Source organism: Dendrobates tinctorius, unplaced genomic scaffold (genome assembly GCF_039654945.1).
Source record: "Dendrobates tinctorius isolate UK_male_01 unplaced genomic scaffold, ASM3965494v1 ptg000133l, whole genome shotgun sequence".
Classification (NCBI taxonomy): domain Eukaryota; kingdom Metazoa; phylum Chordata; class Amphibia; order Anura; family Dendrobatidae; genus Dendrobates; species Dendrobates tinctorius.
In genome coordinates, this window is record NW_027361801.1 from 27517501 (window position 1) to 27531193 (window position 13693).

General features: G+C 40.5%; 1 long non-coding RNA gene across 2 annotated transcripts in view; it reads right to left on the reverse strand.

Annotated features, from left to right (window-relative positions):
• LOC141048140 (uncharacterized) overlaps window positions 1–3128 on the reverse strand; it is a 116347-nt gene extending 113219 nt beyond the window's left edge. For both annotated transcript variants that reach the window (XR_012219970.1, XR_012219972.1), the window contains exon 1: window positions 2997–3128. This is a non-coding gene — a long non-coding RNA (uncharacterized lncRNA). The remainder of the gene's footprint in view (window positions 1–2996) is intronic.
• Window positions 3129–13693: the final 10565 nt, after the last annotated feature.

Here is a 13693-nt window from a genome sequence, read left to right on the forward strand (position 1 = left end):
GGTGCCAAAGATATTTCATCGAATTTAGGGTATTTTTGGGGTGCTGATTCTGAATATGTCATCAGTTTTGCCAGATTGGCTCAAGTTTTTGAGATTTTTGGTATCTTATTTATAGCACTTGTTGGTAAATGCGACGCATCATCTCATTAATTTCTTTGGATTAGTACTTGAACTGAGCAGTTCTCAATATAGTTTTGTGTTAATTAGTGTTCTAAAAGTTTGTTCATAGCTTGATTTTTGCACTAACTTTATGTTGTTGTCTGTTTTCCAGTGAAAAGCATGAACTCATCATGAAGAAGTTGTCTTAACGATCCAGACTCATTCTGTTACATTTGTGGTGAATATACACTGCCAAAACATAGAAGAAACATAACACACTTCGTAAAAAAAGTGTATTTTGCCTATTTTGGGGTTATGCTTGGGGACCAAGACAAGTTTTGGGCACCACACATAGTGTGCAAAGCATGTATCGAATTATTACGAAAATGGAGCAAAGGACAAAGAAAAAGCTTCAAATTTGGTGTTCCAATGGTGTGGAGAGAGCCAAAAAATCATCATGATGACTGTTATTTCTGTGCAGTGCAAGTGCAAGGATTCAATAAGCATAAGAAACGAAAATGGGAGTAACATGGAATCTGCAAGAAGGCCTGTCCCTCATTGTGAAGATGTGCCTGTACCTGTGTTTACCATAAATAACAGTCATCATGATGATTTTTTGGCTCTCTCCACACCATTGGAACACCAAATTTGAAGCTTTTTCTTTGTCCTTTGCTCCATTTTCGTAATAATTCGATACATGCTTTGCACACTATGTGTGGTGCCCAAAACTTGTCTTGGTCCCCAAGCATAACCCCAAAATAGGCAAAATACACTTTTTTTACGAAGTGTGTTATGTTTCTTCTATGTTTTGGCAGTGTATATTCACCACAAATGTAACAGAATGAGTCTGGATCGTTAAGACAACTTCTTCATGATGAGTTCATGCTTTTCACTGGAAAACAGACAACAACATAAAGTTAGTGCAAAAATCAAGCTATGAACAAACTTTTAGAACACTAATTAACACAAAACTATATTGAGAACTGCTCAGTTCAAGTACTAATCCAAAGAAATTAATGAGATGATGCGTCGCATTTACCAACAAGTGCTATAAATAAGATACCAAAAATCTCAAAAACTTGAGCCAATCTGGCAAAACTGATGACATATTCAGAATCAGCACCCCAAAAATACCCCAAATTCATTAAAATATTTTGGACACCAGAAAAAAAATTTTTTTTCGTTGACCTGTGTAATCACTATGACCCCCATAATATTAATAATCACTATGACCCCATAATATTAATAATCACTATGACCCCCATAATATTAATAATCACTATGACCCATAATATTAATAATCACTATGACCCCCATAATATTAATAATCACTATGACCCCCATAATATTAATAATCACTATGACCCCCATAATATTAATAATCACTATGACCCCATAATATTAATAATCACTATGACCCCCATAATATTAATAATCACTATGACCCCATAATATTAATAATAATCATCACTATGACCCCCATAATATTAATAATCATCATCACTATGACCCCCATAATATTAATAATCATCATCACTATGACCCCATGCTAACCACATATCACAGCGACCATTTCCACTAGAAATCCCAGAGATATTACAGGTGCATCCAGACATTTCATTACAATCCTGCTCCCTTAGGGGTTTACTCTCCACAAAACACCAATTACCACTTCACCAATAAATAATAAAATTAGCTAGGCATGTCAGAGTGGTAAGAGAGAGAGGAAAGTAAAGGTCTCACAAATAAAGGATCATCTGGAATTCGTTTTTGTTCGTTGTGTAGATGCTAAAGAACTGCAAATGAGGGGAATGAGGTCCAGCTAGACAATGGCCATGGGAGAAAGATAGATAAATAGATAGATATACATCTGGGTACATCTTGTTCTTTATTGTCCAAAAAACGACCTTACTCTTATACAAGGCGGCTGTGAAATATAATAGAAGTGTGTCTGAAAAGTCCACTTTTTTTTTGTCATTTTATTAGTCGGGGTTGAAAGTGTCCTAAGAGTATTGTGCCCACCATCCAGGGGTAACACCCTCTGAAGTTCTTCTTTCTTACTTTTCTCCAAACATCCGGATCCTAAAGGGGACCCAGTGAGCCATCTAGATGTGAAGCTGCCTTATCAGGGGCAGAAGCCAAAGCTTCCCAGATTAGCACAAGAATGCCTCCCATGTCAGGCACTGACAAGTGCCTTGTAGCAGCACTTAAGGGGGATCAAATAGAGATGTGCCTCGTTTCATCTCCAAATCTATTTACAAGAAATCATTTCCATCATGGAGATCGCATTTATATCATTTGCTCCCAGAACATCAGCTCTTAATGCAGAAAATGGAACCATGACAATTTTAATAATAATAATCATCATCTTAATAATCTGTATTACCGGCCGGCAATTGAATAAATGCATGATTCCCATCTTTTCTGCATTCTCCCTAAGTAGCTAAATTGGCTTTAATAAAGTATCACAACTTCTAATAATTGCATTAAATTGATTTCCTATGTGCCCCCGTGCTTTAATCATTGTAATTAATTACCGCTGTCCAAACTCGGGGGGGGGGGATATTTCCCTTATCCCTCAATCTGCAAATTAAACATATTTAATAGAGACGTTTTTTTTTCTGAAAGAGACAAAAAGAGGGATTTGGAATAGAAATGAATGAATTAATTATCGGAGGAAGCAGAGAGGTAATTTCTCAAGGGCTTTCTTCGTTATCCTGCGAGGATCTTCGGTTAGTGAAGGCATCAGAAATCCACGAGAGCACAGAAAAATGAAGCGCAGATTACAGGTGTTAGTAAATAATCCTAATTTAGTGGAAATCACTCATTCCACTCTTTATTCCAGTCTCTTAAGCAACATTGTGCAGACCATCATCATTCTAGATCTTCCCACTTACCGCTTTAGGGCATGTGGCTTCCAATATTCACTTACTGTAGGAGTGCTACGTCCTTATTAGATAAATGCCAGGCTTTGCCAACATATTAGTAATTTGATTAAAAAAAAGGGGAGATGAAGTGCAGCTGCTCCAGGACAGTGCACAAATGGTTACCATAGACCCAGGGCTGAGTGTGCTGCAATCGCGCCCTCTATTGGTGAGACGTGGCTACAGCAACCAGAGTTCCACGCACATTTCTCGATGTAGTGTCCAAAATACAGAAGAAGCAAGTGACACATTATCAAACTGTGATGTTTCTAAAAGCTCCCCTTTATATTAATCACTAGTATTTAATTAGGATTTGTATACAAGGGTGTCTGTAGAACTGCATGTCCCATCTCTGGGTATAGGTAGTAGTATATTTAATCTGGATTGTGCTGATATCTTTTGTTGTATATAAGAAGAGATTAAGCAGGTAGATTAGGCTGGCAAATGTACTTCACAATCTCAACATTTTTGGCATCACCATAGTTAAGTATTAAAACTATTTTTTTTATACAGGAGTGATGAATGGATAATATTATGTAATTTTTAGATTGCAGGTGTAGGGACATATATGGTATGTAATTTCATATAGTATTGGAAAATAGGATTAATTGGATTTTGATCACCATAGAATACTAGGGCTAGGTTCACATGTTGCATATTTGGTGCAGATTTTATGTTCAGGTTTTACGCACATAAAATCAGCAGATTTTTACAAACCCAACAAAGTGGATGCATTTTAATTCAATCTCATCTATATGTTGCTTAATCCATATGGAAAAAGAACTACCTTTATTTAACATCATTTTTTGTTGCAGAAATGTTTATAAAAGCAGAGGATATTTTTTTTTTTTTTTTTGAAGACCAGTTTCACACATTGCTTATTTGGTGCTTAGTTTTCCACTTCACATCTGCAGCTTTTGTGCAGCAGAATTTATGAGTTTTAGGCTACACTCCCACAATGAACTTTTTGTGTGGTTTTGATGTTGCAGATTTTCTGGGCCATTTCTGCACTCATATCAAAATGAGGAAATGGTTGCACTCAATTGCATTAGGGCATGTCAATGTGAAATACATGAAGTGTGAATAGTGTAATGGCTTTTGAAATTTAGGAAAAAACACATGAGATGCTTAGCACAAAATGTGGCCAAAAAATCTGAGCCCATTCACCAATGTTAAGGTGATCTCATCGAATGGGTCCCTGACCTAACTGCCTAGTGTGAACACTTACCTCTGGCTAATAACTTGGTAATGCCTGTATTTATAGGAAGGTTGGAACCAAACATGATTGGATGTAATTAAAACCAAAGCATGGTGAAGTGTGGAGTGCTCAGTCAGAAAGCTAGCATACCAATAGCAGAAAACTGAAGCCAAATTAAGAACTAGTCTGAACAAGTGCATACCAAAAACAGCTTACATATCAAAATGAGGACATTGTTGCACTCAGTTGCATTAGGGCATATCAATGTGAAATACATGAAGTGTGAATAGCGTAATGGCTTTTGAAATTTAGGAAAAACACGTGAGATGCTTAGCACAAAATGTGGCCAAAAAACCTGAGCCCATTCACCAATGTTAAGGTGATCTCATCGAATGGGTCCCTGACCTAACTGCCTAGTGTGAACACTTACCTCTGGCTAATAACTTGGTAATGCCTGTATTTATAGGAAGGTTGGAACCAAACATGATTGGATGTAATTAAAACCAAAGCATGGTGAAGTGTGGAGTGCTCAGTCAGAAAGCTAGCATACCAATAGCAGAAAACTGACGCCAAATTAAGAACTAGTCTGAACAAGTGCATACCAAAAACAGCTTACATATGAAAATGAGGAAATTGTTGCACTCAGTTGCATTAGGGCATATCAATGTGAAATACATGAAGTGTGAATAGCGTAATGGCTTTTGAAATTTAGGAAAAACACGTGAGATGCTTAGCACAAAATGTGGCCAAAAAACCTGAGCCCATTCACCAATGTTAAGGTGATCTCATCGAATGGGTCCCTGACCTAACTGCCTAGTGTGAACACTTACCTCTGGCTAATAACTTGGTAATGCCTGTATTTATAGGAAGGTTGGAACCAAACATGATTGGATGTAATTAAAACCAAAGCATGGTGAAGTGTGGAGTGCTCAGTCAGAAAGCTAGCATACCAATAGCAGAAAACTGACGCCAAATTAAGAACTAGTCTGAACAAGTGCATACCAAAAACAGCTTACATATGAAAATGAGGAAATTGTTGCACTCAGTTGCATTAGGGCATATCAATGTGAAATACATGAAGTGTGAATAGCGTAATGGCTTTTGAAATTTAGGAAAAACACGTGAGATGCTTAGCACAAAATGTGGCCAAAAACCTGAGCCCATTCACCAATGTTAAGGTGATCTCATCGAATGGGTCCCTGACCTAACTGCCTAGTGTGAACACTTACCTCTGGCTAATAACTTGGTAATGCCTGTATTTATAGGAAGGTTGGAACCAAACATGATTGGATGTAATTAAAACCAAAGCATGGTGAAGTGTGGAGTGCTCAGTCAGAAAGCTAGCATACCAATAGCAGAAAACTGACGCCAAATTAAGAACTAGTCTGAACAAGTGCATACCAAAAACAGCTTACATATCAAAATGAGGAAATTGTTGCACTCAGTTGCATTAGGGCATGTCAATGTGAAATACATGAAGTGTGAATAGCGTAATGGCTTTTGAAATTTAGGAAAAACACGTGAGATGCTTAGCACAAAACCAGCCAGAGGTTAGGATATGTGCACACTTTGCGGTTTCTGCTGCGTTTCCACAGCGTTTTTGGCTCTGCAGAAACGCAGCAGATTCTGCTGCATTGTACAGTACCTTTATTTCCTATGGAATTAAAAAAAAGCTGTGCACATGCTGCGTTTTTTTCCGCGCGGTTTTGCTGCGGTTTTCAAAACGCAGTACGTCAATTGTTTGGTGCAGAAACGCTGCGGTTTTACACCTCATCCATTATGAGGTGTAAAACCGCAGGGCAAAACCGCAGAAAAACCGCAGCACTTTGTCCTGCGGATTTCCTGCAGTTTTCTCTACAAAATCCGCAGAGACAAAAAACTATGTGTGCACATACCCTGAGTGTTCACACTAGGCAGTCAGGTCATGGAACCATTCGATGAGATCACCTTGACATTTTTTGGCCAAATTTTGTGCTAAGGATCTCATGCGTTTTTCCTAAATTTCAAAAGCCATTACGCTATTCACACTTCTTGTATTTCACATTGACATGCCCTAATGCAACTGAGTGCAACCATTTCCTCATTTTGATATGAAAGTTGTTTTTTGGTATGCACTTGTTCAGACTAGTTCTTGATGTGCCATCAGTTTTCTGTTATTTCTGCACCCATTACATAAAAAAGGTTACTTGCATTTTTTCAAAGATACGCAGCTTAAAAAAACTCACCAAAAACTCATTTTGGGAATGTAGCCTTAGGCCTCATACTCACTGGTGATTAAATTGGACGATTGCAATCCAATTTTTAATCAGATTGCGCTCTGACCCATGTTAGTGAATGGGTGACATCTCACTTGCGATTTTTTTTCTCAGCCAAAATCGGTCTGAGAAAAAAATCGCAGCATGCTGTGATTTGCAGCGATTTTCCACAATAGAAGTCAATGGGTGCGATTAAAAAAAACGGACCAAAAACGGACCATCCGTTTTTAACGGATACATCACCATTATGTGGTATAGAACACTGTAAATGGTCCTGTAAATGACTGTAGAAAAAGAATGGCTGGGAAAAAAAAAACGGATGGGAAAAAAAAAAAAAATCGCAAAGAAATCACATGACACTGGCATAACACTCCACCCTTTTTTCCAGTCCAGAAATCGGACCTTTTTTTAATCGCCAATAGGTATGAGGCCTTACACGTGGATTTTGCAGATTAGATGCAGATTTCACCTTTTCCTTTGGCAAAGGGTGACATTTGTGCTGATTCTGCGCAAAGTGATGACATACTGAGGATTTAAAAAGCGTCTTAAAAAATTTCTTTAACCCCTTTCTGCCATTAGACGTACTATCCCATCCATGTGCCCTGGGACTTAATTCCCAGGGACGGGATAGTACGTCATAGCGATCAGCGGCACTCACGTGGTGAGCGCCGCTGATCGCGGCCGGGTGTCAGGTGATTATCACAGCTGACACCCAGCACAATGTGTCAGGGGCGGTCACGGACCGCCTCCGACACGTTAACCCCTTGTACACCGCGATCAAACACGATCGCGGTGTATCGGGGGTTAAAGGGAAGCATCAGCAGGGAGGGGGCTCCCTCCGTGCTTCCCTGAGCCCCCCACGACAGTGCAATGTGCAGTGCTGCTGCGGGGGGCTCTTTCCCTACAGGCCCCCGGATCCAAGATGGCGACGGGGACCTTCAGGGGCCTGCAGGGAGCCGGCTTCCTTAGTGCCTGCAAAGCGCAGGCATGAGGAAGCCTTGTGCACTGCCTGTGACAGATCGCTGATCTGTCACAGTGATCTGTGATGTGACAGATCAGCGATCTGTCACAGGACAGTGATGTCCCACCTGGGACAATGTAATAAAGTAAAAAAAAAAAAATAAGTGTAAAAATAATTTTAAAATTCGCTCAATAAATTAGTAAAAAAAAAAAAAATATTCCCCAATAAATTCATTTTTTGAAAATAATAAACAATAAAAGTACACATATTTGGTATCGCCATGTCCGTAACGACCCGCCCTATAAAAATGTCCCATTAGTTAACCCCTTTAGCGAACCCCTTAAAAAATAAAAATAAAAAACGAAGCAAAAAATAATGATTTATTATCATACCACCGAACAAAAAGTACAATAACGCGCGATCAAAAAGACGCATATAAATATCCTGGTACCGCTGAAAATGTCAGCTTGTACCGCAAAAAAACAAGCCACCATACAGCATCATCAGCGAAAAAATAAAAAAGTTATAGCTCGCAGAATAAAGCGATGCAAAAATAATTATTTTTTATATAAAATAATTTTCATTGCATAAAAGCGCCAAAACATAAAAAAAACCTAAATGAGGTATCGCTGTAACCGTACTGACCCGAAGAATAAAACCGCTTTATCAATTTTACCGCACGCTGAACGGTGTAAACGCACCCCCCAAAAGAAATTCATGAAACGCTGGTTTTTGTTCATTCTGCGTCCCAAAAATCGGAATAAAAAGCGATAAAAAAAGTCACGTGCCCGAAAATGGTACCAATAAAAACATCAACTCGTCCCGCAAAGAATAAGACCTCACATGACTCGGTGGGTCAAAATACGGAAAAATTATAGCTCTCAATATGTGGTGATGCAAAAACTATTTTTACAATAAAAAGCGTCTTTTAGCGTGTGACAGCTGCCAAACATAAAAACCGCCATAAATAGTAAATCAAACCCCCCTGTTATCACCCCCTTAGTTAGGGAAAATAATAAAATAAAAAAACTGTATTTATTTCCATTTTCCCGTTAGGGCTAGGGTTAGGGCTAGGGTTAGGGTTAGAGCTAGGGTTAGGGCTAGGGTCAGGGCTAGGGATAGGGCTGAGATTAGGGTTAGGGGTGTCTTGGGGTTAGAGTTGGAGTTATAATTGGGGGGTTTCCACTGTTTGGGCACATCAGGGGCTCTCCAAATGCAACATGGCGTCTGATCTCAATTCCAGCCAATTCTGCATTGAAAAAGTCAAATGGTGCTCCTTCCCTTCCAAGCTCTGCCATGCACCCAAACAGTGGTTTACCCCCACATATAGGGTATCAACATACTCAGGACAAATTGCAAAACAACTTTTGGGGTCCAATTTCTCCTGTTACCCTTAGGAAAATAAAAAATTGGGGGCAAAAATATCATTTTTGTGGAATTTTTTATTTTCACGCCCTGTGAAGCACTTTGGGGTTCAAAGTGCTCACCACACATCTAGATAAGTTCCGTGGGGGTCTAGTTTCCAAAATGGGGTCACTTGTGGGGAGTTTCAATAGTTTAGGTACATCATTGGCTCTCCAACTGCACATGACACCCGCAGACCAATCCATCAAAGTCTGCATTCCAAAACTTCACTACTTCCCTTCCGAGCCCCGACATGTCCCCATACAGTAGTTTTCTCCCACATATGAGGTATCAGGGTACTCAGGACAAATTGGATAACAACTTTTGGGGTCCAATTTCTCCTGTTACCCTTGGGAAAATAAAAAAAATGGTGACTAAAAGATCATGTTTGTGGAAAAAATACGATTTTTTTATTTTCACGCCTGGGCATTATAAACTTCTGTGAAGCACTGGGGGGGTTCAAAGTGCTCACCACACATCTAGATAAGTTCCTTGGGGGATCTAGTTTCCAAAATGGGGTCACTTGTGGGGGGGGGTTCCACTGTTTAGGTACATCAGGGGCTCTCCAAACGTGACATGGCGTCCGATCTGAATTCCAGCCAATTTTGCATTGAAAAAGTCAAACGGTGCTCCTTCCCTTCTGAGGTCTGCCATGCCCCGAAACAGTGGTTCCCCCCCACATATCAGGTATCAGCGTACTCAGGACAAATTGCACAATGACTTTTGCAGTCCAATTTCTCCTGTTACCCTTGGTAAAATAAAAAAATTTGAACCTGAAATATTTTTTTTGTGAAAAAAAGTTAAATGTTCATTTGTTTTAAATATTCAAAAAATTCCTGTGACGCACCTAAAGGGTTAATAAACTTCTTGAATGTGGTTTTGAGCACCTTAAGGGGTGCAGTTTTTACAATGGTGTCAATTTGGGGTATTTTCTATCATATAGACCCCTCAAAGTTGCTTCAAATGCGATGTAGTCCGTAAAAATAAAATGGTGTTGCAAAAAGGAGAAATCGCTGGTCAATTTGTAACCCTTATAACTTCCTAACAAAAAAAAATTTTGGTTCCAAACTTGTGCTGATGTAAAGTAAACATGTGGGAAATGTTATTTATTAAGTTTTTTGTGTGCCGTATCTCTGTGATTTAAGGGCATAAAAATTCAAATTTGGAAAATTGCAAAATTTTCAAAATTTTCGCCAAATTTCCATTTTTTCACAAATAAACGCAAGTTATATGAATTAAATTTTACCACTAACACGAAGTACAATATGTCATGAGAAAACAATGTCAGAATCACCGGGATCCACGGAAGCGTTTCAGAGTTATAACCTCATAAAAGGACAGTGGTCAGAATTGTAAAAATTGGCCCGGTCATGAACGTGCAAACGACCCTTGGGGCTTAAGGGGTTAAAGATTCCACTCCTAAGGCTAAGTTCACATGTAGCGGAAATTACCGCAAGAGTTCTGGAATTCCATTTCGCGGGAAAATCGCATTTTAAATTCCCGCGATTTTCCCGCCAAAAAACTAGCATTTTGCAAGCGTAATTAGCTTGCAAAATGCTAGCGTTTTCCAAGCTATCTGTAGTATCGCTTGGAGAACTGATTGACAGGTTGGTCAGGTTGTGACCAACTTTTTACTACTGAGGCTGCCTATGCAGCCTCAGTAGTAAAAGATAAAATGTAAAAAATAAAAAAAAATAAAAAATGGTGTTATTGTTACCTTCCGACGTCCCGCGCAGCCTTCCCGCCTCTCTCCACGCTTTTGTTCCCAGTGATCCTTTGCGAAAATGCCCATGAGACTTCGCGATCCCGCAAGAACGGACGTCATCGCGGGCATTTTCGCAAAGGATTACTGGGAACGAAAGCGTGGAGAGAGGCAGGAAGGCAGCGCGGGACGTTGGAAGGTAAGAATAACACCATTTTTTATTTTAAATTCTATTTTTTACAGGGATATGGTACCCAAAGCCCAGAGGACAGTCTCCTCTCCTCCAGACCGTGGGTACCATCCGCAATTGTTCTGCTTACTTTTCGCATGGTGTGCACAGCCACATGTGGGAAGTAAGTGGAACAATGCATTCCTATGGGTGCGGGATCGCTGCGATTCCGCAAAATTAATGAGCATGCTGCGCTTTTTACCGCGAAGCGATTCCGCCGCGGTAAAAACCGCAGCATTAGCACAGCATTGCGGAATCCCATAGGAATGCATGGGATGCTAATTTTTCACGTTTTCGCGGCAAAATCGCGAGGCTAAAAAAACCGCCGCGGAAACGCGAAATAAACGCCACGTGTGAACTCAGCCTAAAAAAAGAATTCATTATGTAGATGAGATAAAGTTAAAACTCATCAACTCTTCTGGTGCTGTAATATAAGCACGCCCTGTCACTTTGACTGACAGTTCATGCTTACAGGTGCTGCTCACTGTGTAATGAGCTGTGAATGTAGCTGCATCAGGCACGACTCTATGACTGAAAGATGGAGAACAGTTAATTTTCTCTCTATAGCCGCTCTCTCAGTATGGTAGCCAGACAATATCATAATGCAATTAACCTGTAGATTAACCCCTTTATCTGCAGATTTATAGCATTTAAGGAAGTAACACATTCCCTTTAATGCCTCAGATAACATAATGTAAATGGACCCCTAGTGTCTGTAAGGCCTTATCTCTCAGAGCTGCAACAGAAAGGGCCCCGTCACACATAGCGATGCACCAGCGATCCTGACAACGATATGACCTTGTCAGGATCGCTGGTGTGTCGCTACATCATCTCTGGTGAGCTGCCAAACAGGCAGCTTCACCAGTGATCAGCACCAGCAAGACAGGGGTAACAAGCGACACACGTTGCTTAGTTACCCACTGTGTACCTTAGTTACCAGCTCGCTGGTGCAGGGAGCTGGTAACCAAGGTACACATCGGGTTTCTAAGCTGCGCGTGGCACTTAGAAACCCGTTGTGTACCTTGGTTACCAGCTCCCTGCACCAGCACGCTGGTAACTAAGGTGCACATCGGGTTTCTAAGCGCTGCGCGCCACTTAGAAGCCCGATGTTTACCTTAGTTACCAGCGGCAGCTCGCTGATCGCTGGTCTCCCGCCTGTCACACGCAGCGATGCATGCTGGCCAGCGAGAGACCGGCGATCAAAAAAATGTCCTGGCTATTTCAGCGATACCCGACAGGGGGGCAGGTCGCTGAGAAGTGTCACACATAGCGATCTCGCTGGTGAGATCGCTGTTGCGTCACAAAACTTGTGACTCAGCAGCGATCTCGCTATGTGTGACGGGGGCTAAAACTGCCTCCTACCTGCAGAAAGGACATCAGAACTGTACACAAAGTACAGAAAGTTGCATGAGTCGGGTCCAGCTCAGACATAAAAAAACTGAGATATGAGCCCAGCCAAGTCAAAAATTAGGAATAAAAAAAAATGCATGACAAGTATAATGGAAATATTGAGACCTCTGTAGTGTTTTTTTAACAAAACCTCATCTAAGTTTGGATGCGTTCACCTATCCAGTGTTATTATGGTCTTGTCCAGTATAGAATTGATGGAGGGAAACTGATGTCTTAACTTAACCCACTGTTTTCCATGGGATCTTTTATGGTATCTGACAGAACAGATGAGCTGATTCTGTGACAATTAGTGTTGAGCATTCTGATACCGCAAATATCGGATATCGGCCGATATTTGCGGTATCGGAATTCCGATACCGAGTACCGATATTTTTACAATATCAAATACCGGAATCGGAAGTTCCCATAATGCAATGAGCCAGTTGTGTTAGCCATGTTAACTAATGGCATGGCTGTGATTGGCTGCAGAAATGATGTCATCATGATGCACGGTCTGTGCGGGCCTGCCGGGGGTCTGTGCGGGCCTGCCGGGGGTCTGTGCGGGCCTGCCAGGGGTCTGTGCGGGCCTGCCAGGGGTCTGTACGGGCCTGCCAGGGGTCTGTGCGGGCCTGCCGGGGGTCTGTGCGGGCCTGCCGGGGGTCTGTGCGGGCCTGCCGGGGGTCTGTGCGGGCCTGCCGGGGGGTCTATGCGGGCTGCCGGGGGGTCTTTGCGGGCTGCCGGGGGGGTCTTTGCGGGCTACCGGGGGTCTATGCGGGCTATGCCTGCTACAATGACAGTGATTGACACATTAGCCAATGATGGGACAGTAGTAGTCCCATCATCCGGCTAATGTGTTGAATGTAAAAAAAAACAAAAACATACATACTACATACTACATACATACTTCATATATACTACATTCATACAACATACATACATACTACATACATACTTCATATATACTACATTCATACAACATACATACATACTACACATATACTAAATTCATACAGCATACATACTACATACATACTACATATATAATACATTCATACAACATACATACATACAACATACATACATACTACATAATACATACATACTACATATATACTACATTTATACAACATACATGCTACATATATACTACATTCATACAACATACATACTACATACATACTACATTCATACGACATACATACATACTACATACTTACTACATACATACAACATACATACTACATACATACTTCATATATACTACATTCATACAACATACATACTTACTACATACATACAACATACATACATACATACTACATACTTACTACATACATACAACATACACAGAACATGCTACATACATACTACATACAATACATTCATACAATACATACATATAGACATACAGTACATATAACATAGAGTACATACTCACCATCACTTGTCACTTTGATCCCCGAAGCCAGTGTCATCTCACTATTAAAATATTAAAATAACAAACAAGCAATATACTCCCTGATCCGCAGAAA